At 39.2% G+C, this 21,960-nt stretch overlaps 1 long non-coding RNA gene across 1 annotated transcript in view; it reads right to left on the bottom strand.

Moving 5' to 3' along the window:
• LOC125482957 overlaps positions 1–20,769 on the bottom strand; it is a 29,359-nt gene extending 8,590 nt beyond the window's left edge. Inside the window, exon 1 of the long non-coding RNA XR_007261950.1 lies at positions 20,633–20,769. This is a non-coding gene — a long non-coding RNA (uncharacterized LOC125482957). The remainder of the gene's footprint in view (positions 1–20,632) is intronic.
• Positions 20,770–21,960: the final 1,191 nt, after the last annotated feature.

Genomic DNA, 21,960 nt, shown 5'->3' with positions numbered 1-21,960 from the left:
CTGGCTTGATATTTACTGTAACTCCTAGATAGTAACTTGGATAGTGCTTTAACAAACAGTTTGATAATCAACCTCCAAATCCTTTCAACAAATGCCAATTGATCAGAGGTGGTAAGAGTGGGCTAGAATGCTGATCAACCATGTGATGGAAAGAAAGATTGTAGCCTGTACCAGCACTATTCGCAGCTCCAGACGACATGTAGTTAAAAGTATATGTTGCTACAGAAAATCAGACTCTGAATGATCTGTAACACACCACTCTGTGCTATAACTAAGAGTAAGGTATCCCTCTAGTAAGGAGCCAAGTAGACGTTGATCTACTAATAAGCCTAGAGCAATAATCCTGGCTGATCTTTGTGGAGGACATGTACAGAAAGTTTACTAAAAGGTAAATATTCTCCAGTAGTTAACCAAATCTGTTTGTAGTTTTTCTCCAATCTTAAAATGCCTGTTGAACTCTGTAAGTGGACCAAAATTGTTGGGTATGTGATTCTTAAAATCAATACTTGAATTTGTCTACACATTGAGTTTTAGGTGTTATTGACTTTATTAGTGATTGAACCTGATGATTCTCAACACTTGTCTAGATGTGGGCAGCTTTCCACATCTCCCAACACTTAAGTTACTGCTGGTAGTACATCACACAAAACACAAACTCAGACCCAAGGGTCAGATTGGTTAGGGTTTAGTTTTGTATGCAAGAACATCCGACTCATCTAAAAGACCACGATATTTCCTTCAATAATCAGGTGAAAGTACCTTTCAATGGTTTTAGTCATAATTGAGGCAGACTCAGATAGGAGCTGCATATCGCATTGAATGTGTGTGGAAGTGAAATCATCAGGCCCAATAGCAGTTCTGTAACCTCTTCACCAGCACCAAACCTTTGGTTAGCTGATGGAAGATGGCTCAAGGAAAGAATTCTATTTCTTTGAGACGTTGTACAGAGGGTTAATAATTAATAATTAATTCGTCATCAGTGATTCAGTGAATTAGATATAACAAGAAATCATGGCTGAAATTTAATGTGCCACAGCAATCCCGCTTTCTAATCTTGGGGAGAGGTTGACAGGAGGGAGGTGGTCTATAAAATCTGATGCCATGTTACTGGCACTGTAGCAGCTGCCTACCTGCCCTACTGTGATTTTACCCATAGCAAAGTGACATTGAGCAGCGCACTTGCGCATGGGCCAATTGAGACCCTTAAATGGCCTAATAATGGTCACTTAAGCAGGTCCTCCTGCTAGGATTTTACCCTCATTCAGCCTGCCAAGTGAAACATGGGCAAGGCAGGGGCTGAGTAATGTACATCCTTTCCAACACATCTCTGCATATCAAAAGATCCACTCAGTATAATTCCCAATTCTTCCCCAACTCACCAGCTTCCTTCAAAGAGGTTGTGAAAAGATTGGTTGTAATTTACATTGCTTGTCAAAGGTGAACTTTGCTTTCTCAATGTGTCTGCCAGTATTCATTATAGTTTATTTTAACTCCAGTAATTATATCCTTCAGTCTCTGCATTCCTTGAGAAACACAGTTTTTATCATTCCACTGGAGTCATGCTTCCTCCAGGAACATTCCACTATTGTTCATCTTCCTTTGGACTGCTTATTCTCTCTGTCACCTGTTCTGTGTTCACAGAGGTGAAATATTTGGTCAAAGCCACATCTCCTTAAAACCCTAGCAAGATAATCTGACTCCAAAACTCTCATCTGCTTTGTTTCTGTGTTACTTTAATTGATGAATTGCAGGGCAAAGCTACAGCATGCACTACTCAAGATGTGAATTGCAAATCCTAGTTTCTACAACCTGTAATCTTGTAATGCGTCCCTGAAAGGAGGTGTCTGATCAATCTGATAATCATTCTGTGAAGCACTGTATTATTTAGGAAGGGAGCAAGAGAGAAAATAGGGAACTACAAACCTGTCTGCCTTATATCATTAGCAAGGAAATTGCCAATATCTGTTATAAATGACATGTTAAATAGACACTTGAGTAATAATGATCTGATTGGACATAGTCAGCACAGATTTGCAAATGAGAAATAATATTTGACGAACTTGTTGAAGCTTTTTGAGGATTTTACCTACATAATTGATATGAACAGAGTATACCTGGATTTTCAGAAACATAAGGCCATAAGACTTCAAGGTACAGGAGCAGAATTAGGCCATTCAGCCCATTGAGTCTGCTTTGCCATTTACTTGTGGCTGCTATGTTTCTCAGCCCCATTTTCCTTCCTTCTCCCCATAACACTTGACTCCCTTACTAACCAAGAACCTATCTATCTCTGCCTTAAATATACTCAATGACTTGGGCTCCACAATAAGTTCCACACATTAACCTCCCTCGACCTGAAGAAATTTCTCCTCACATCAGTTGTAAAGGGTCATCCCTTGACTCTGAAGCTACAGCCTCAGGTCTTAGTCTCTCTTATTAGTGGAAACATCTTCTTCACATCTCAGGCCTTCCAGTATTCTATAAGTTTCAATCAGATCCTGCCTTATCCTTCTAAACTCTATTAAGTACAGACCCAGAGTACTCCACCGCTCCTCATATGACAAGCCTCTAATTCCTGGAATCATTCTTGTGAACCTCCCATCGACCTCCTCCAACGTCAGTACATCCTTCATTAGATATGGGGTCCAAATCTATTTACAATGTTCCAAATGCAGTCTGACAAGAACTTACACAGCCTCAGCAGCACATCTCTGCCCTTGTATTTTAACCCTATTGAAATTAATGCTAATGTTGCATTTGCTTTCTGAGGTGCCAACTGAACCTGCATGTTAACCTTAAGAGTATCCTGAACTAGGACTCCTAAGTCCCTTTGTCTTTCAGATTTCTGAAGCCTTTACCAGTTTAGACAATAATCTATGTCACTATTCTTCCTACCAAAATACATAACCTCACACATTCTCACATTGTATTCCCTCTGCCACTTCTTTGCCCCACTCTCCTCACCTGTCCAAGATTTTCTGCAGTTTTTCTGCTTCCTCGACACCACCTGTCGCTCAACCTATCTTTGTGGCATCTGCAAAATTGGCAACAATGCACTCAGTTCCTTCATTCAGATCGTTATTCTATGAAGAGAATAGTTGTACTCCCAAGATGGACCCCTGCGCCATTCCGCTAGTCGCCATCTGCCATCCTGAAAAAGACCCTTTTACCCCCACTATCTGCCTTCTGCCAATCAACTAATCTTCTATCCATGCCAGTAACTTGTCCTTAACATTATGGGCTTCTTTCTTATTCAGCAGCTTCCTGTGCGGCACTTTGTTAAAGGCCTTCTGGAAATGATGAGAGGCATAGATAGAATGGATACCCAGAGACTTTCCCAGGGCGGAAATGACTATCACACGGGGACAAAGTTTTAAGGTGATTGGAGGAAGGTGTAGGGGAGATGTCAGAGGTAGGTTCTTTACACAGAGAGTGGTGGGTGTGTGGAATGCACTGCCAGCAGTGGCAGTGGAGTCAGATACATTAGGGACATTTAAGCGACTCTTGAATAGGCTCATGGATGATAGTATAATGTAGGGTATGCAGGGTAGTTTGATCTTAGAGTAGGATAATAGGTCGGCACAACATCGTGAGCTGAAGGTGTACTGTGCTGTACTGTTCTATGTTCTATGTTCTAAATACAAATGGATAACATCTGTTGGCTCTACTTTGTATAACTTACTTGTTATCGCCTCAAAGAATTCGAACAGATTTGTCAGGCATGATCTTCCCTTGATGAATCCATGCTGACTCAGCCCTATTTTACCATGCACTTCCAAGTACTCTGCAATCTCATCCTTAATAATGGACTTTAAAATTTTACTAATGAGAGAGGTCAGGCTAACTGGCCTAAAGTTTCCTGTCTTCTGCCTCCCTCCCTTCTTAAACAGGGAGATTACAATAGCCATTTTCCAGTCCTCTGAGATCCTCCCTGACTGAAGTGATTCTTGAAAGATCACCATTATGCCTCCATAATCTCCTCAGCTATCTCCTTCCGGATCCTGGGGTGTAGTCCATCTGGTCCAGGTGATTTATCCACCTTCAGCCCTTTCAGCTTCACCAGCACCTTCTCCTTAGTGATTGCCACTACCCTCACCTCTGACCCTCATCTCTGGTGTCTTCCACTGTGAAAACTCATGCAAAGTACCTATTTAGTTCCTCTGCCATTTCTTTGTTCCCATGATTACTTCTCCGGCCTCATTTTCCAGGGGTCCAATGCCCACTCTAGTCTCTCTCCTTCCTTTTCGATATCAAAAACACCGTCTTGTAACCTTTCACATATTATTAACTTTCTTAGTCTCATATTTCATCTTCTCCCCCTTTATTGCTTTTTTAAGTTATCTTCTGCTGGTTTTTAAAGGCTTCCCAATTATTTGGCTTCCAACTAATTTTCACCACATTATATTTTTTTCTTTTGTCTTTATGCTCTCCCTGACTTCCCCTGACAGCCATGTTTGCCTCATCCTCCACTTAATATGCTTCTTCTTCCTTGGAATGTATTTCTGCGTGTCTCTTGAATTTACCCCAAGAAACTTCTGCCATTGCTGCTCCACCGTCTTCCCTGCAAAGGCTCCCCTTCCAATCAACTCTGACCAGCTGCTCCATCCCGTCTTCGTAGTTACCTTTGCCCAATTTTAATATCATTACATTTGATTCAGTTTCTCCCTCTCAAACTTTAGGGTGAGTTCTGCCATATTATGGTCACTGGCCCTCATCCTAAGCTCCCTAATCAAGTCTGCCTCAATAACCATCATAAAATCGAGAATTCAGAAATAGTAAGAACTGCCGATGCTGGAGTCAGAGATAACACAGTGTAAAGTTAGAAGAGCACAGCAGGCCAGGTAGCATCAGAGGAGTAGGAAAGTTGATGTTCCGGGTCAGGACCCTTCTTCAGAAACCGATTTCTGAAGAAGGGTTCCGACCCGAAACATCAACTTTCCTACTCCTCTGACGCTGCCTGGCCTGCTGTGTTCCTCCAACTCCACACTGTGTTACAAAAGCCAGAAATGCCTGTTCCCTATTGGGTTCTATAACAAGCAGCTCCTAAAAACCATCTCGTAGATATTCAATGTTTTCTTTTTCTTAAAATCCACTACAAACCTTATTTTCCCAGTCCACCTGACTATTGAAGTCCCTCCTGATTATCGTAATGGTGCCTTTCTCACATGGCTTTTCTATCTCCTGATTTATTTTCTTCCCCACATCCTGACTACTGCTAGGAAGCCTGTATACAACTCTCATCAGAGTTTATTTTGCTTTTTAGTTCCACAACTCCACCCAAACAAATTCTACGCCTTCCAACTCTATATCATTTCTTGCTATCGATTTAATTTCATTTCCTACTGACAAGGCACACTGCTCCCTCTGCCCATCTGCCTGTTCTTTCAATAGGACATGTATCTTTGGATTATTAGTTACCAGCCCTGATCCCGTTATAGCCACATCTCTGTGATACCCACAACATCATACCTGCCAATGTCAATCTGCTCTACAAGCTCAGTTACGTTGTTTTGTATACTGCATGCATATAAGTACAAAGCATGTAACAAGGTTCCCCAAAAGAAGCTGGTTCACACAATAAAAGCTCCTGGGATTGGAGATGAAGTACTGCCATGGTTCAAGAATTGGCTAACAGTCAGAAAACAGAACAATGGGTCATCTTCATGTTGGCAGAATGTGACTATGGGCGTACCGCTAAGATCAGTACTTGGACTGTTCACAATATATATCAATGATTTGGATGTGGGGAGCAAATGTAAAATTTATCAGATGGTACAAGGCTAAGTGGGCAATATTTGTTGTGAGGAATATGTAAAGTGGATTCAGGAGGTTTTGGATAGGTGTCGTGAATGGGTAAGAACATGGCATATGGAATATAATGTGGAAAATTGTGAGACTAATTACTTTGGTGGAAGGAATAATACACAGAATATTTCTTAAATGATAAAAGTTTCAAAAATGCAGATGTACAAAGAACCCTAGGTGTCCTTATCAAGAAGTCACTGAAGGCTAAAATGCAAGAGAGCAAGCTATTAGGAAGGCTAATGGAATGTTAGCCTTTGTTGCAAGACTACATTGAGGTCTTGTATAGAAGCTTGGTTAGACAGTATCTGGCATGCTGAGTGCAGTTTTTGTCTAGTTATCTCATGGAGAATATTAATATCATAGAGGACATGCACCAGATTTGATCCCTGGGCAGCAGGACTGTCCTGTGTGGATAATTGGGAGATCAGGCCTGCGTTCTGTAGTGTTTTGAAGGATGCAAGGTGATCTTCTAAGAAACCTACAAAATACTTAAAGGGATAGACAAAGTAGATACAGATAAGGTGTTTTTCCTGGCTAGAAAGTCTAGAACCGTAGGACAAAAATTAAAAAAACATCAGGGGTGCCATTTAGGGCTGAGAAGAGTTGATTTTTTTTTTACTCAGAAGGTTGAAATTCTTTGAAATTCTCTACCACAAAGGGCTGTGGAATCTCAGACTTTGAGTATGTTCAAAGTAGAGATTGATTAACTTTTGATTACCAGTGGCATAAAGGGTTATGGGAATGGAATAAGTAAAAAAAGGCATTGAAGTGTTTGATCAGCAATGATCTTATTAAATGGTGGAACAGGCTTGATGGGCTGAATGGCTTACTCCTGTTCCTATAAAGTGATTTCAAGACAGCAATTCATAGATTTCTAGTATTGAAAATATCATGGGATACTGCAGGAAAATTATATTGCGGGAGTAAATCAATTGCAACCTAGTTGAATGGCAAAGCACGCACAAGGGGCTGAATGGCCTACTCCTGGTCTTTTCCCTAAATTCCTATAATTGTAGGCTAACCCCTTAACAGGGCTCAGTTTTGGGGAAGCCTGGGTATTGGCCCCCATTTCACTGCACTCCTGCCAGTGTTATGCTGGGACTGCATCACAACAGCTGTTTAGTCCAAAAACTTACGCTTTATCACATCAACAACTTCTTCACAGTTCCCCTATCAACAGTACAACACAAAAGAGCTTCTAATAAGATTTTTCAATACAGTTAGTGAACTTATAGTTCCAGTTGCTGTGGGAAAATGCACATCATTCTGTAGCTGTTTTATTCCAGCCAAGTAAATTGATCGCTGTTTCTACGGTGTCAAGGTGACCAATAAACTTCCTCCACTTAAAAAACTCTACAACATGCATTCAATAAAAACAAGATTAAGATGAAAAGTCTCTAAGGTATTTCATTCATCCCCTGTGTTCTGCTCTCAGTCTCACACATGAGACTCATGAGCCACATAATAATTGGCTTACCATTATCTTTCATAGAATCATTGAATCATACAGTATAGAAGAGGCCCTTCAGACAATTGAGTCTGTACCACAAAAACTGCACTAAATCTACACTAGTTTTACTTTCCAGGAAACACTGCAGTACCTTTGTCACTGGAAACATCAAACATGCCTTTCTCAATCTCACATTCTACCACTTCAACTTTCATTGTCGATCCACCATATTCAATAATTCAAATTGTTTCAAAACTGTGCCCCACATGGCCATCAACACATTCTTACAATATCTTCCTGTTCCTCAAATAATTAATTGTAAATTATCATCATCTTGTATGCTCCCCACATGCCTTGACCAACTCTGTGATCCTCTGGCTGGATGTTCTTTCCTGAGCATTCTGTTTTTCTGACTCAGCTATCATTTACACCATAACACAATCACTGCTAAGAGATAGCAGGAACTGCAGATGCTGGAGAATCTGAGATAACAAGGTGTATAGCTGGATGACCACAGTAGGCCAAGCAGCATCAGAGGAGCAGGAAGGCTGATGTTTCGGGCCTAGACCTTTCTTCAGAAAAATATAAATGCAGTGGCCAGAACTTCAATGGAAGATAACTGAAGTCCTGTCTCCCCAACACCATTTTCTGAAGAAGGGTCTAGGCCCGAAACGTCAGCCTTCCTGCTCCTCTGATGCTGCTTGGCCTGCTGTGTTCATCCAGCTATACACCTTGTTATCTCACAGTCACTGCTAATATTGGTGCATGGTTCTCAACTGCCTCAGTCTTAATCTTTGGAACTCGGTCCCCAAACTTCTCCACTTCTTCCTTCACCTTTTGGAAATTTCCACAAGATCCTTCTCATTGATTAAGATTTCAGTCAGCTTTCTTAATCTCTTTCTTGAAGGCTCATTGTTAATTTTCTTTACATCTGTTTGTATACTATGTTGGGGTATTTCTTACTGGAAGTGCTACATAAATGCAGGCAGCCATGCCAAGGCACCTTAAGATTGATTTCGAGACATAGAGTCATAGGAATCTACAGTACAGAAAAGACCTCTCGGTGCATTATGTCCAAGCCAGTCAAAAACAATCAGCTCACTATTTAAAAATTGAAAGCACTGTGGATGCTGGAAATCTGAAACGAAAACAGAAAATGCTGGAAAAGCTGAGCAGGTCTGGCAACATCTAAGAGCTCTGAAGAAGGGCCACTGGACCTAAAACATTAACTGTCTTGACAGATGCTGCCAGATATGCTGAGCGTTTCCAGCAATTTCTGCTTTTGCACCTCTCTATTTAATCCAATTTTCCAGCACTTCTGTAAATCTGTAATGAAGTGTGATATGTTTGTGAACTGGATAACATTTCAATATATTTCCAGAGGATCTCTTGCTCACTGTATATGTGAAGAAGCACTTGTACAAAGAGAGTGTGTTGAGACCATACAATTCAGAAAGTATTATTCCATAGACTAGTTACATTTGTATCCATTTTAGGGGCACAAAATCGAATTGATAAACAAACAAACAACAAGTTAATCAAGTTTTAATTGTTAAGACTGTAAAACCACAGTAAATAGGAACAGGAGTAGGCCATTCAGCCCTTCGAATGTGCTCTACCATTCAATAGGATCATGGCTGGTCCAACACTCCTTAATCAAGAGTCCGCATATCTCAGCCTTAAAGATACAAAAGGACTGTCACAGAGAGGTCCATAAACACACAACCCTCTGAGAGAAGAAGTTCCTCCTCATCATAGTCCTTTGATCTTAGACTCTCCCATGAGGGGAAATATCCTGTCAACATTTACCCTGTCAAGCCCCTCAGGAATCCTATATATATCAACAGGATCGTGTCTCATTTTTCTAAGTTCCAATCAGTAGAGTCCCAACCTGTTTAGCCTTTGCACATAAGAGAACCTTTCCATAACAGATCATTCTAGTGACTTCCCTGAACTGCCTGCAATGGAATTACATTTTTCCTTAAATAAGGAGAAAAAAACAGTTCACAATACTCCAGATGTGGTCTCATCAGCACCTTGTATATTTGCAGCAAGACATCCCTACTCTTATACTCTAACTCCATTGAAATAAAGACTGATACTCCTTTAACCATTGTTGGTAAGAAACCGTTCAGGTTGCAGTTAGTGATAGTACAGTTTATGTTCAGACTACAGGTTTCAGACATGCTATAAAATGCCTGAAATTCTTGTGTTTTGGATTGCTATGAAGAAAGTTTGCTTCCCACATCAGTAGGTTTGAATGGATATATATATTCAACATTACATTTTTGAATCTTCCAAGGTACTACTCATTATAAATCATTGGATTTGTTATTTATACTGATACAATGCACTGCTGCAAAGGTAGAGCTGTGATTAAATTTGGTCTTTTTTTTAAGGCTACAAAGTCTAATTGCTATCATTAAATGTAGCCTGAAGCCACTTACTGTTTAATGGATATTTGATTACATTACTTTATTGGTTGAATTGTACTCATTAGTTTTAGGTTGCACTGCAAACGCAGCCTGCTTTTAGGATTCTTTAATAATAATGTATGGAGTATTATATTGATACATACTGGTTTAGAAATCAGATCGCCCAACGTACATTACACGGTTAGTAAAAACAGAACATTACCCAATTGGAAAAACCAACTCTTAAGAACTTAAGAATTAGCAGCAAGCAAAAGAGCTACCAGTAAATTAATTAACAAGGAAATGAAGGGCTAACAAATTAAATGGCTAAGCCACTTTTTAAAAAAAGGCTTAAGCTTCAGTTTATTTTGTTAATAACATAAGGATCAGCTGCTGTAAGGACAGGTTGGATTTACATTGAAAAAAAACACAGAAAAAAACCATTTAACACAAGCATCTCATATTCCATTTAAACTTTCTCATAACTCTATCAGCATTTCTGATATCCCTCATATCCTTGTCTATCTTTCCTTTAAAAGCATCTATAATTTTCACTTCAACAATTCTATCACTCTCAAAGAAAAGAAATTTCTTCTCAATTCCCTAATAAATTTATGATAGATAGTCATCTGGAAATCATCCTAATGACTAACAGTAAAAAGAGACTTGTGGAAATCTGGAAACATGCGTGAATGCTGTTTTAATGTCTTTAATCACAATTTCTGGGCCCCTTTAAAACAAAATCACGTGCAGAAATTTTAACATCCAGCTACATTCTCATAAATCGGCTACCAAAATCTGGCATGGACCAAAAACTGAATCTATTTGGTTGACCTTTTCTCATTTGCAGCCCTGGAGGTTGTGCTGATGTTTGGAAATGGGGGAAAGCATGAAAGAGTTATTAAATCCAAGCCCTGAGAAGTGAATTAATATAAGCAGCAAGATGGCCATTAACATAAAATGCTTTGCAATCATTCCCACTGGGTTTCCTGAATTGCTTATTCATTAGATCAAGACATTTTGACATGAGTTGACATATATGCTCATCTCTGAATGTATGGAACACAATGGTCTGACCTACACTTGAACACCACTGTTCCAGAAAAGGTCTAACAAAGTTTTGAAAAATCGCAATCACAATCTTTACACATTCTGACTGTTGTTTTGAAGACTGGCAAGTTCTGAAATTTGGTATGGCCTTGGTGCCAACTTTGTCAGATTTGCGAGCACATGCCTGTAATAAATACATGAGAAAACACAAAAAATTGAGCAATATCATTAAGGCATATCTGTATATTTGTCTATATATGTCTGAAATATTTTTCCAACAATGATGCCAGCTTCCTTCAGGCGTCAGATGCAGCTCGGAGGAAGTAGTGTTGCCTCTGAGGAGAACATGATTGCGATGAATAAAATTATGAGGGGATAGATAAGGTAGGCAGAAAGGAATGTTTCCTATTGGCAGAGGGATTCATGATGATGGGCATAGACTTAACGTAAAGCACAGGAGGTTTATAGGGGATGTGAGGAACTATTTTTTCACCCAGAGGATGGTGGAAATCTGAAACTCAGTGCCTGTAAGGATGGTAGAGATTGAAATCCTCATAACAACATAAAAAATATTTAAACGTGCACTTGTGATGCCAAGACTAAAAAATGGGATTAGAATAATTAGGTGGTTGTTCTTGACCAGCATTGACTCAATAGTGCAAAAGGCCTTTATCTGTGCTGTAGATCTCTATGATTCTATGTGTCGGAAGTCATGTTTTCATGTCCCACTCAAGAGGCTGAAGGGATGCTGTGCTGCCAAAGGTGCTCTCTTTCAGTTTAAATTGAAGTCTTGTATATGCTCCCTCAAAGGATTCCAAGACAGTAACTTTGAAGAAAAGCACTGGAGTTTTCTTTATTGGTCTGAGCAGCATTTTTTCTTCAATGCAGATAAATACCCCTAGGTTATTTGATCATTATTGAATTGCAATTGGTGGGAGTTTGCAGTATAAAGTTCTGCTGCTGAAATTCCTACATTACAACAGAAAGAATGCCTACATTAGCTGTGAAGTGCTTTGAAATGTCCTGAGGTTGTGAGAAGATGCCTAACTTCCATCCTCAGCCCCAACAACACATTTGTTTGTACCCTCAACCTGAGGCACATCTTTGTTCCTTATCTCAGCCTGAGGATCATTTTGGGCCCAGCATCTTGTCATTTCTACTTGTTAGATAACAACAAGCTGATCTCAGTGCACTCTAGATTGCCCATTGGCAGTCATGTCCCGCTCAATCCCTGGCGTATCTCCCACTTCACCAGACAATTACGTTCCCTGCTCCTGTGTTGCATTCTCTGATTGATTGCTCCACCCCTAAATCTAGTCAAGAATTAGCCATGAATAGAGACAATGTTATATTTAATACCATTAGTACCCATTATCGGGTGGTTTCTGAAGTTAAATGAATTTCTGATTTCATTAAATTAGACATCACTTTTAGTTGAATAATATTATAGTACAAATATCTATTGAGCTCTTTTATCAATGTCTTTCTCAACATACATTTCTGTAACCCACAAATGACAAATTTTAAAAAGGTGGAAAAAGGATTATTCATGCAACTGTGTCGTTTTATTCTGACTATCCTCAGAACTATCTAGGTTTAAGAGGAAGAAAGTTAATGCAAGAATAAAGGTTTAGATTTAGTTAACTTTGTCTTTAAAGGCATGATGGAGAAACTGGGCAGCAAACTAGGCAGGAAAAGTAATAAATAAGATTGATAATAATCAGTAGGCGTGTTCACTGATGAACAATCTAGACATGTATCTCCCTTGTTATACATTGTTATGTTGTCAATAAAGCCTGAAGAACAAATGAGCTAGGAACTAATTTTATATATGTATTCTGGAAGACCATATTCATGATTGCACTGGGGAGTCAGGTTTCTGTGTAACATGATATAGACTTAACATGTCTGCTAGCCAGGAAGCATAAGTTAGAGTTAAACAAAGAATATCCTTTCCAAAACTAAAATGTGGTTTCGTGAAACATCTGGGAACCAGAAGATGATCAGAATCAATCCCTAAAGGGTAAAAGTTCTACTTGTGTAATTAAACAATGTTGCATATGAAAAAAACTGACAGATTATGTAAAATATTAAAGAGAAGCCTACATGTAAGAAAAATAAGCTTTCATATAAAACTCAAAATTTGTTCTTTAAACCGCAAACAATAATTTTCAAGTTGACTTTGAGTATTCTATCACCTTGCAATTGAACATTCAGATAGCTATGATTCACTTAAGAGTCACATGAGTTAACTAAAACGTGTTGCATCATACTACAGTACTTATGTGATATAAAGGGCCAAATTTACCAAAAAAAATGACTCTATTCATTTTATGAATTTCAGGGAGGATTTCTCCCTGTGAGCTCTGGCAAATTATCTTATGCAATTCTCTGCTGCTCACCTCATAATGTATGCAGCACTGCTCTATTGTACCACTCTTGAACTATCTTGCAGTCAGCAGTATTGAAACTACACAACACTGTCATGCTTTTCTGGGATTTCTGCTCCAGATGGCATATTTAAAGCCCAGCTGGGCACCAGGTCAAGGACTTCTCTTCACAGCATACATAGTGGGAGGAAAAGCTTCTGAGGGCACATAGGTAGAATGAATGCCTTTTCTTTGGAAGTAGAATCTCATATTTGTATATGTATTGTCTCTTTATATCATCACCTACCTGATCAACTGTGATTGTAACTGCAGCTACAAGAATCAAGCTCCACATCTTAGAACCCTGTCTAAGGAAGTGTTACTCTTTCCTTCGTGCTCCTGTCATTTTTCAATGTGGGACCATTACATATTGCAAAGCGTTCAAGCGTTGAAAATGTTAACATTTATTGATTAAAACAAAAACTGTATTTGCTTCTAGGAATAAACACAGACTTCTTTCCTTTCAGGTCATAACATATTCACAGTCAATGAATGATCATTTCACCCAACTCAGTTCCATTGGAAGTAAATGTCAATTCAAATCACTGAAAAATGACAGCTTGGGATAGTCTTCAATGTAATGGGATGTAAAAGGCTTGGACAAGGAAGACCATCAAATATCTGGATCTTTGATATAGGAGACCTTATTGTGATGTTGGCAGCAAAAGCTATGTCACACAAATACAGTAGGAGATTGCAAGTTCTATATGATTACTAATACCTTGTGCACGTGCCCCCCCACCCACCCCCAACCCCATCTCACCCAAGTAAGGCAACATTGCACACAAAAGCACATTGTCAAATACTTACAGTTGAAGGAGAGTGGAAATCCGTTGCACTCCTTGGTACAGCTTATGAGATCTTGGATTGTCTTTGTGAATAGTGGGCTGCAGGTGAAACTTAATGTCACCTATGATCACTTGAACTTTACAGAGATAACTCTGATCAATTTGTAATGGTCAATGACACAGTCAAGATTGCTTGGGGCCAAGATTTGCATCCCACACAGTTGGTCACTGCGTGCATTTCACACGCAGGGTAATATGACCACAGGTGACTTGTGCTGTGTAAGTGTCTGATTAATTTAATAGCTCCTCGAGCTGCCTCATATCGTTCACAAGCAGAGCTCAGGAGTTCAGACAGAAAAGGAAAGACACTGCTGCTTCCAGGTGTGGTAGCAGCCATTTTCCTTTCACAATGTGCATTTATATTTCAGATAAGGACGGAAAACAACATAGTCACACTTTGCAGAATGATGTCACAGGCTCAGTCTGATATCAAGGTGACACCCTAAACTTTGATGTTCCTTTCTTCCTTGCACTCCCTGTAGACCCCACCTGTTTTGTTTTCTACACGTTTCTACCCAACTCTTTCAGTTAAGTCTTTAACTCTTGAGTTATGGACCTGCAGCTGCAGCATCCCCTGTCAAAGGTCGGATGATGGTGACTGTTGAAAGCCATTTGTCTTCTGCAGCAACTCATCTCCTAAAATACACTGCCTCCATCCACCCTTATATATTGAGTTGCCCAACCCTCCCATCACAATTATAGTCCTCTCTGCATCCCAGCAAGTTGCATCCAATCCCCAAAAGGGACTTCCCCAAATTGTGATTGCTCCTCATAAACACCCCTTTGACTTTCTGTGGGGACACCCAGGAGTGACCATGGTCCGAACTCCTTTGACTGACCCCGAAAGAGAGCTTTGATATATGTCTGCCCAGTGATGCAGTAGCAAATTGCATATAAGTGAAGGGAGAATAGGTATGAAGAGATGCTACTGCATGCAAATAGGTATCTCACCACTTGACCTCAGATTCCCAACTTGCTGTTAAAATCTTGGTGGAAAATCCAAGATTTTGTTCTCGATATTGGGAATGCCATTTTCTGATCTCACTATGTTTTTCCAACTGACCCATCTTTGCCCAAGTTGTATAGGAGCTTGGAAGATACAGTGCAATGTAAACTTCATAGTCAATGCAGAATATAAGTAAACTTGGCTTTACAAACTAATACATATATAGAAGTAAATCACAATTCCAATCCTTAGGTTTTCCTGGTTCATCAATTCATAGGGTTAGTTTGTCTGAAATTCCATTGAACGATGAACCACACACTTTTATGACTTTGAGCTCTTATTTATAAGCTAGGATGCTTTCTACTACACTCCCAGTCTTTCTGAAGTTCCTCTTGTGTTTATGTGCTCCTTTCTTCCTTGTTCCGTTTGAACCCTATGGAGGACATGTTCTTATTTTCCAGCACCAGTCGACCCTATCAAGGACACGTCCATGTCTTCTGACACCACTGTGTTTTAATTTCCCTGAGTCGGGAGTTGACAGTACTGAGATGTCATGTCCCACTTTTTGGTTTCTATGTCCTTCTTCTTGTTTTCTTTAAATTACATTATTCATTTAATTCAGTGATACCTCTACTCGTAACTGCTGTTTGACCTCCAGCCATCCTTTGTCTTATCTTCTACATTATATGACAAAGTGGTAGCTTGTACTCCTTTTATTATTCAGCTGTGGGGAAAATGGAGGAGTCAATCTTTCAGGTGTCAATCCTTGATAAAAATTGCAAAATATAGATGAAAATCTCATATAAAGGACCAGAAAAAAGTAAGATGGTGGAAAAAATACAGAAACATCAGCATGAGAAAGGAAATAGATCAGCTGTAAAGCTAAATGACTAAAATGCTAACAGAGCAAGGCAGTTGGAGACAATGTATGAGAAACGGTTTACATTTACGAGATTCAGAGAATGTATGAACAACTGAAGAGGTAGAAAATAATGCAAATAAAGGTGGAAGCATGAAATACTGGCAAAGGAGGTGCCAGCTGCCAAGGAGATCAGAAGAAGGAAAACACAAATCAGCTTCAAGTTGGTGTTCCAATAGTTTTGGTTTTGGGGCAACTTGGAAATTACATACCTTGGCTTTTAAAATTCCATGAGTTAGGTCTGGGTTTCTACTAGAATTGATTTACATTAAAACAATGTAAAAGCTACCATTAACCAATGTAATCAGGTAGTGTAACAAGATGTAATTTCCAATCTTTCTTTTCTCCCCTCTCTCCCTCTGTCCCTTCATTGTTCCTTTCCTCCCTCCTATTCCTCCTTACATCTTTTATTCTGTCCCTCACCAATTTAATTACTTTTGCTGAAAATTAGTACACTGTGAAAAATACATACTTTAACACATTGTCTATCTATGAGTAATCTGAATTTAAACAACTGAACATGAATTAAAATCCTAAACTATTTACTATTTTCATTGATATATATGTCCTGTTTTCTTATTAAATCAAATATATTTGATATAACAATCTTTAATTAATGCCTACTGGTGTACGAGAGAAGATTAGAACTATTCCTAACCAGTGCATTTGGCAGAGATGTGCAATTTTGAAGGAAAAATAATAAAAATTGCAAACGACACATACTAGTGTGACTTGTTTTGTATAATTCTGAACATCGGTACAGTATGATCAGAATGCTCAAATTGTATTTATTTTACAGTTTTTCTCTCTTGAGGTCTAGCTAGCTTTGTTCGTGGGCCCTGAGTTGGCCGAACTGGTCTTTAACTAATGTAAAAGTCTGCAGAAACGTGATATGATCTGCTTTGACTATAACTCTCTCACATTTAAAATACACCGAATCTCCACTCCAGGATCACCAGCTCCTCCAACCACCATAGAAACAGACATTTATGATTGTCTTGTTAACACATTTTTGAATTGGTCTCCTATATTTCAGGTTATCAAGGGAAAATACAGTTCTGGTGGTACGTTTATTGACTACAGAATTAGAATTAACAATCGGTCTTTCTGGATTTACAGTTTCTGTATTTCTTACTTTCCTGTGGTCTGTCAAAACCTCTAGCATGATTTAAATTTGAACTGACCAAGACAACTGGGCATTAAGAAGATTAAATAAAAATCGTGTCAAGTGACCATAGACCCAAAATTGGACATTCTAAATTGACACACAGCGTGAGAAATCAGACGGGACAGAAGATTGACCAAACTAAATTGAACAACAACCAGTAGCTATCAACTACAGAGAACAGTGGAAACCAAGCTTAAAAGAAGTCAGAAAGGTTCAGGTGGAACCAGTTACAACCAACCTGAGGTTGTGTATTGGAGCAGTATTGATCAGACTTTCTGGCACCTTGACTTCCAGCCGGTGCCTGAGGACCTGCAAGTTACACCTCCCCAGCATAGCAACAGTGAAGGGTGACAACATGACTCCACTAGATTGTTTGAACCCTGTTCACGACTCCATTGACCAAAGACCACAGAACATTCTAAAGGTCTGTGGCAAGGGGGATAAAAACATACACTTGTAAAAATTTGCAGCAATACTCATGCCAGTAGATGGTGCAGAAACCCAAGAAGATCCAGGAGTAGATCCACCTTGACCTGCCAGACTCACCGTCATGGAAAAGAGCCAGCTGTACATAAAAAAGGAAGAATAGTCCAATGGCTGAACTTAAACATGTGGATTGTGGGAGCAATATCCTTTCTCAGACGGATAGATGTAGATAAGGAGTAATTATTGTGGGAATTTGGGAAATGCTCACTTTTTTAAAAATAAAGAATATTTCGTAAATAAAATTGAGTTGAACTGCAAATTGAATTCTGTGTTCCTTTGTCAACCTCACTAACAAGAGTGTTTGCATAAAGTATTTTTAATACCTAAACTGGTCGAAGTGTCCAAAGCATGGACAACAAAAGGTCAGGTGATTTATTTGCTGTATATTAATGAGTATAACTTTATTATTCAATGATGCTGTAACTATAATATCTATTTACCTTTGCAGCTATTTCCATTGCGTGTGAAATGCACCATATCACACTTTGCATTTGTTGGTTGTGTAGAGATTGGGAGTTATGTTTGGCATGCGGGTGTTATCAAAATAATGTATGCAAACCTTTGGGTGAGGAATTCTTATCTGTAAGTACTTTGAACTGCAAGCTGCTTTGTGCTCTTTGCCAATTCTAATTTCACCTATTTTTTTCTCTTCCTCAGTTTGACACTTTATCTTGCACAGTGAACTCCTGGGAGGCTTGGTTCGAAAATTTAAGAGCCATGACCTGAAATTACTCATTAATTTCTTAGCCAGAGATATATTACAACTTCATTGGCTGACTGTACAGGTTGTGCATTCACATCTGTATTATTTTACTTGCACTTCCTCCTGGTGACTCTGTTACCAATGAACAAGTATCCGTTTCAATAAAAAAAACCGTAAATGTCTGAGAAGATGCTAATGCTTTGAATGAAACCATTTTCAAAAAATGGAGAGAATGTATGTAATATGATTGAAAGGGAGTATTTATTTTACAAAATGGTGGGAGAAATCATCAGAGGAACATTCTACTAAACAGAGTTTATCGTTATTAATTGCATAGAATCAACCTGAAAAAAGAAATATGAAGTTTTAGCTAGAATCCATTGAAGAAATACATGCATTTATTTAGCACGTCTCAAAGATACAAGATCTCCAAAGTGCTTCCTCATCAACAAATTAACTCATTTTCATAGGGCAAGGCTCTATATATAGCAATGAAAGAATTTCCTTTGGTGCTGAGTTATATGTTCAATTCTTGGAGTGATAAGGGTGCGATCACTTTAAAAAATTTAAGCTTTAAAATGAAGTTGAAGGCAAGTGTTAAGAAAGAAATAATGTTGTGAAAAAGTGCTTGGATAAATGTAATAGAAGGGCCACTTCTGACAAGGAAAATAAAAATCGCAAAATAGACACATACAGCATCTTCAAAACTGGCACTGCTGGAAGATATGTTACAAGGAGGAGAGCAAATCTTGGAAATTCACTATAAATCAATCAGGATATAATGAAGGAGGGATAGTTCATTAACCTTTCAGGAGGAAATTCTTCTTCAGAGTCTCCTTGACACATATGAAGAATTGCTTTCTTGGAGACTTCTAAAGACCATCATTCCAGATTTAGGCAATACTTAATACACTTGCCATAAAGTGATAAATAAAATTCATTAGTTTTTACTGAAGTGACTCTCCTTAGTCCTCTGGGTTTAAATATTTGATGATTCAACAATATAGTTTTGTAGTGGCATTGTGCTGTTCAATTTGTGGTATTAAATTACTATCGAATATACCATAACAAAATGATACTGTGTGGAAATGTAGTACCATGCTCTGTAAGATATCTATGTGCAATATATTCAAGGGTAAATAGAACATCAGTAGAATAAGATGATCCACTTTTCTAAGGGCAGTGCAGTCAGGAGCAGCAGAGTCAGACTTTGTCCCCAAAACATGGAGAAACTTGCAACTGTCACTATGAAAGCATGGTCAGAGGTAGCTGAGGAGCTGAGCAGCTGAGGCCAGTCTTGGATGTAATATATGAAGTGATTTCATGTCCTAATTTCCCGGTCAGGAAAAGAGTACTTTGGCTAACTTAGCTACATCCTGTAGTCTAAGCCACATGCTACGAGGGATCCAGCTCAGGACTATTAAGATTTAAAGAGAAATCTGACCACCTCATTTTTCATAGAATCGCTACAGTGTGCAAGTGGGCCAGTCGGCCCATCTAGCCCACACCTTCCCTCCAAAGGACATCCTACCTTGACCCACCCTCCTATCTGCAACCCTGCATTTCCCATGGCTAAGCCTGCACATCCCTGGACACTATGGGTAATTTAGCACGGCCAATCCACCTAACCTGCACTGTTTCTTTTTGGACTGTGGGAGGAAGTCAGGGGATCCAGAGGAAATCCATGCAGACATGGGGAGAATGTGCAAACTCCACACAGGCAGTTGCCTGAGGCCGGAATCAAACCTCGGTCCCTGGTGCTTTGAGGCAGCATTTTATCCAATCTAAGCCACAAGCTTTCTCATATTAATCAAAAACAAGTTTCATTGTATAAAAGTAATTAAACAAAACAAGCCATCTTAAGTTATAACTATGTAAGTTATGCAATCAATTGTATAGCTCAATCCGTAAATTCTTTTCCTTAAAAGAAACTTTAATGTTATTTACTTCTGTATGGCCAACTATAAGTATGCCACAGTCCCCTGCACACAACTTTAATTCCTTTCATCTTCAGTTATTTTCAGAAGTAGAATCTTATTTTTCTACTTCTTGACTGTAGATGTCTTTGTCTTTTGATTTGGTTTTTTTTCCCAGTAATTTCAAGCTAACCTACTGGTCGTTTATTTTCACAAACCTGTGTGGGGAGTCACATTCCAAATGCCCCACATCATCAGTGCAAGTTCATAGAGTGGAACCCTTGGTTGAGCTTAGAGGAAGATGGATGTGACAAAGTTCTTAGCATACTGGGGTTGGTCAGTGAATAAACTGCTTCAACCTTTTCCAAACCAACAGACTGAAGTTGAGTGACGCTATGCTGCACTGTTAGAGGCTTAGAACAGGCTGAAAACAAAGGTCTACTGTTATTCTTTTCTGCAGTACTGGGATAAATGTCAGATAATAAAGGTATCAATTACCTTTGTCCTATTTCTTTTCTCAGTCTTTTGCCACAACTTGAACTTGAACCAACTCACAGCTGAATCTTACAAATTCAAAGTGCAGGCAGTCCCTGGGTTCCATTCTGCAGGCCATTCACAAGTCGATTTGTACACAAGTCAGACCACAATGCAAGATAGTGTAAGCTAGCTGTTCGTAAGTACAGGAAATGTTTGCACGTCAGGTCTTTAAAATTACGCCCCTGTCTGGAATCACAATCGTAAGTAAAAACATTAGTAAGTCGAATGTTTGTAAATCGGGGACCCCTGTTTAATGCGTATAATTCCTGTAATTCAAGTATAATTCAAGTGGTTTACTCGAATACATCTCTTATAATCAGGGAGAATTAGGCTCTTTTCCCAATTTACGGTAAAAATGGTTCAGGATGGAAACTCAGTAGGATCTCCAATCCAACAAAAATACCGACTCTGGTCAATGATGTGTCTATTTTCTGCTTTTGCAAGCACTGGATTTTTGAGAGTCTAATTTTTCAACTAGTCACTGTTTTTGCCTTGCTTTTCAGTAGAAAAAGAAATCTTTTGTGTGGGTTACTGTTCTTTATTGCACTTTGGTTGGCTTAGACAACAGTACAGAAAACTGACCTTTTCAATCTTAAATAGGAGACAACAAGGTACAGGGCTGGATGAACACAGCAAGCCAAGCAGCATCATAGGAGCAGAGAGGCTGACGTTTCGGGCCTAGACCCTTCATCAGTTATTAGAACAGCTACTTTAATGTATAATGATTGTGACTGTGCAGGGGACTAACAAGTAAAAGATCAATACATCGCATCTCAAACAGTACCACATACCACAATGCTTGCCAGACACTCCACCTACCATAAAAAGTCACAGCACACAAAGTATTGGAATTCTGTCTCAGATTACTTGACAAACTTGTCATACATTTCAACACCAACCAATGCTCAGCATGTCCCCATTGTAACAAACTCTCCCTTCTACTTGAAGGACAAATGCACATCTCATAGGGGCATTGGTATGTTTTGGGTTATCTCATCATTCAAGCCAGAGGGTGGATGCTGGGCAAAATGAGCTATCTGTTGACCACTTGGCTTGTGACCAAGACACATGACACAACCATTAGGACAGCACGGTGACTGCCTCACAGCACTAGGGACCCAGGTTCAATTCCACCCTCGGGCGACTGTCTGTGTGGAGTTTGCACATTCTCGCCATGTCAGCATGGGTTTCCTCCGGGTGTTCCATTTTCCTCCCACAGTCCAAAAATTTGCAGGCTAGGTGGATTGGGCATGCTAAATTGCCCATAGTGTCCAGGAACGGGCGGCACA

Source organism: Rhincodon typus, chromosome 4, assembly GCF_021869965.1.
Source record: "Rhincodon typus isolate 14 chromosome 4, sRhiTyp1.1, whole genome shotgun sequence".
In the NCBI taxonomy this organism is placed as follows: Eukaryota; Metazoa; Chordata; class Chondrichthyes; order Orectolobiformes; family Rhincodontidae; genus Rhincodon; species Rhincodon typus.
This window is presented reverse-complemented; position numbering and strand designations above follow the sequence as displayed.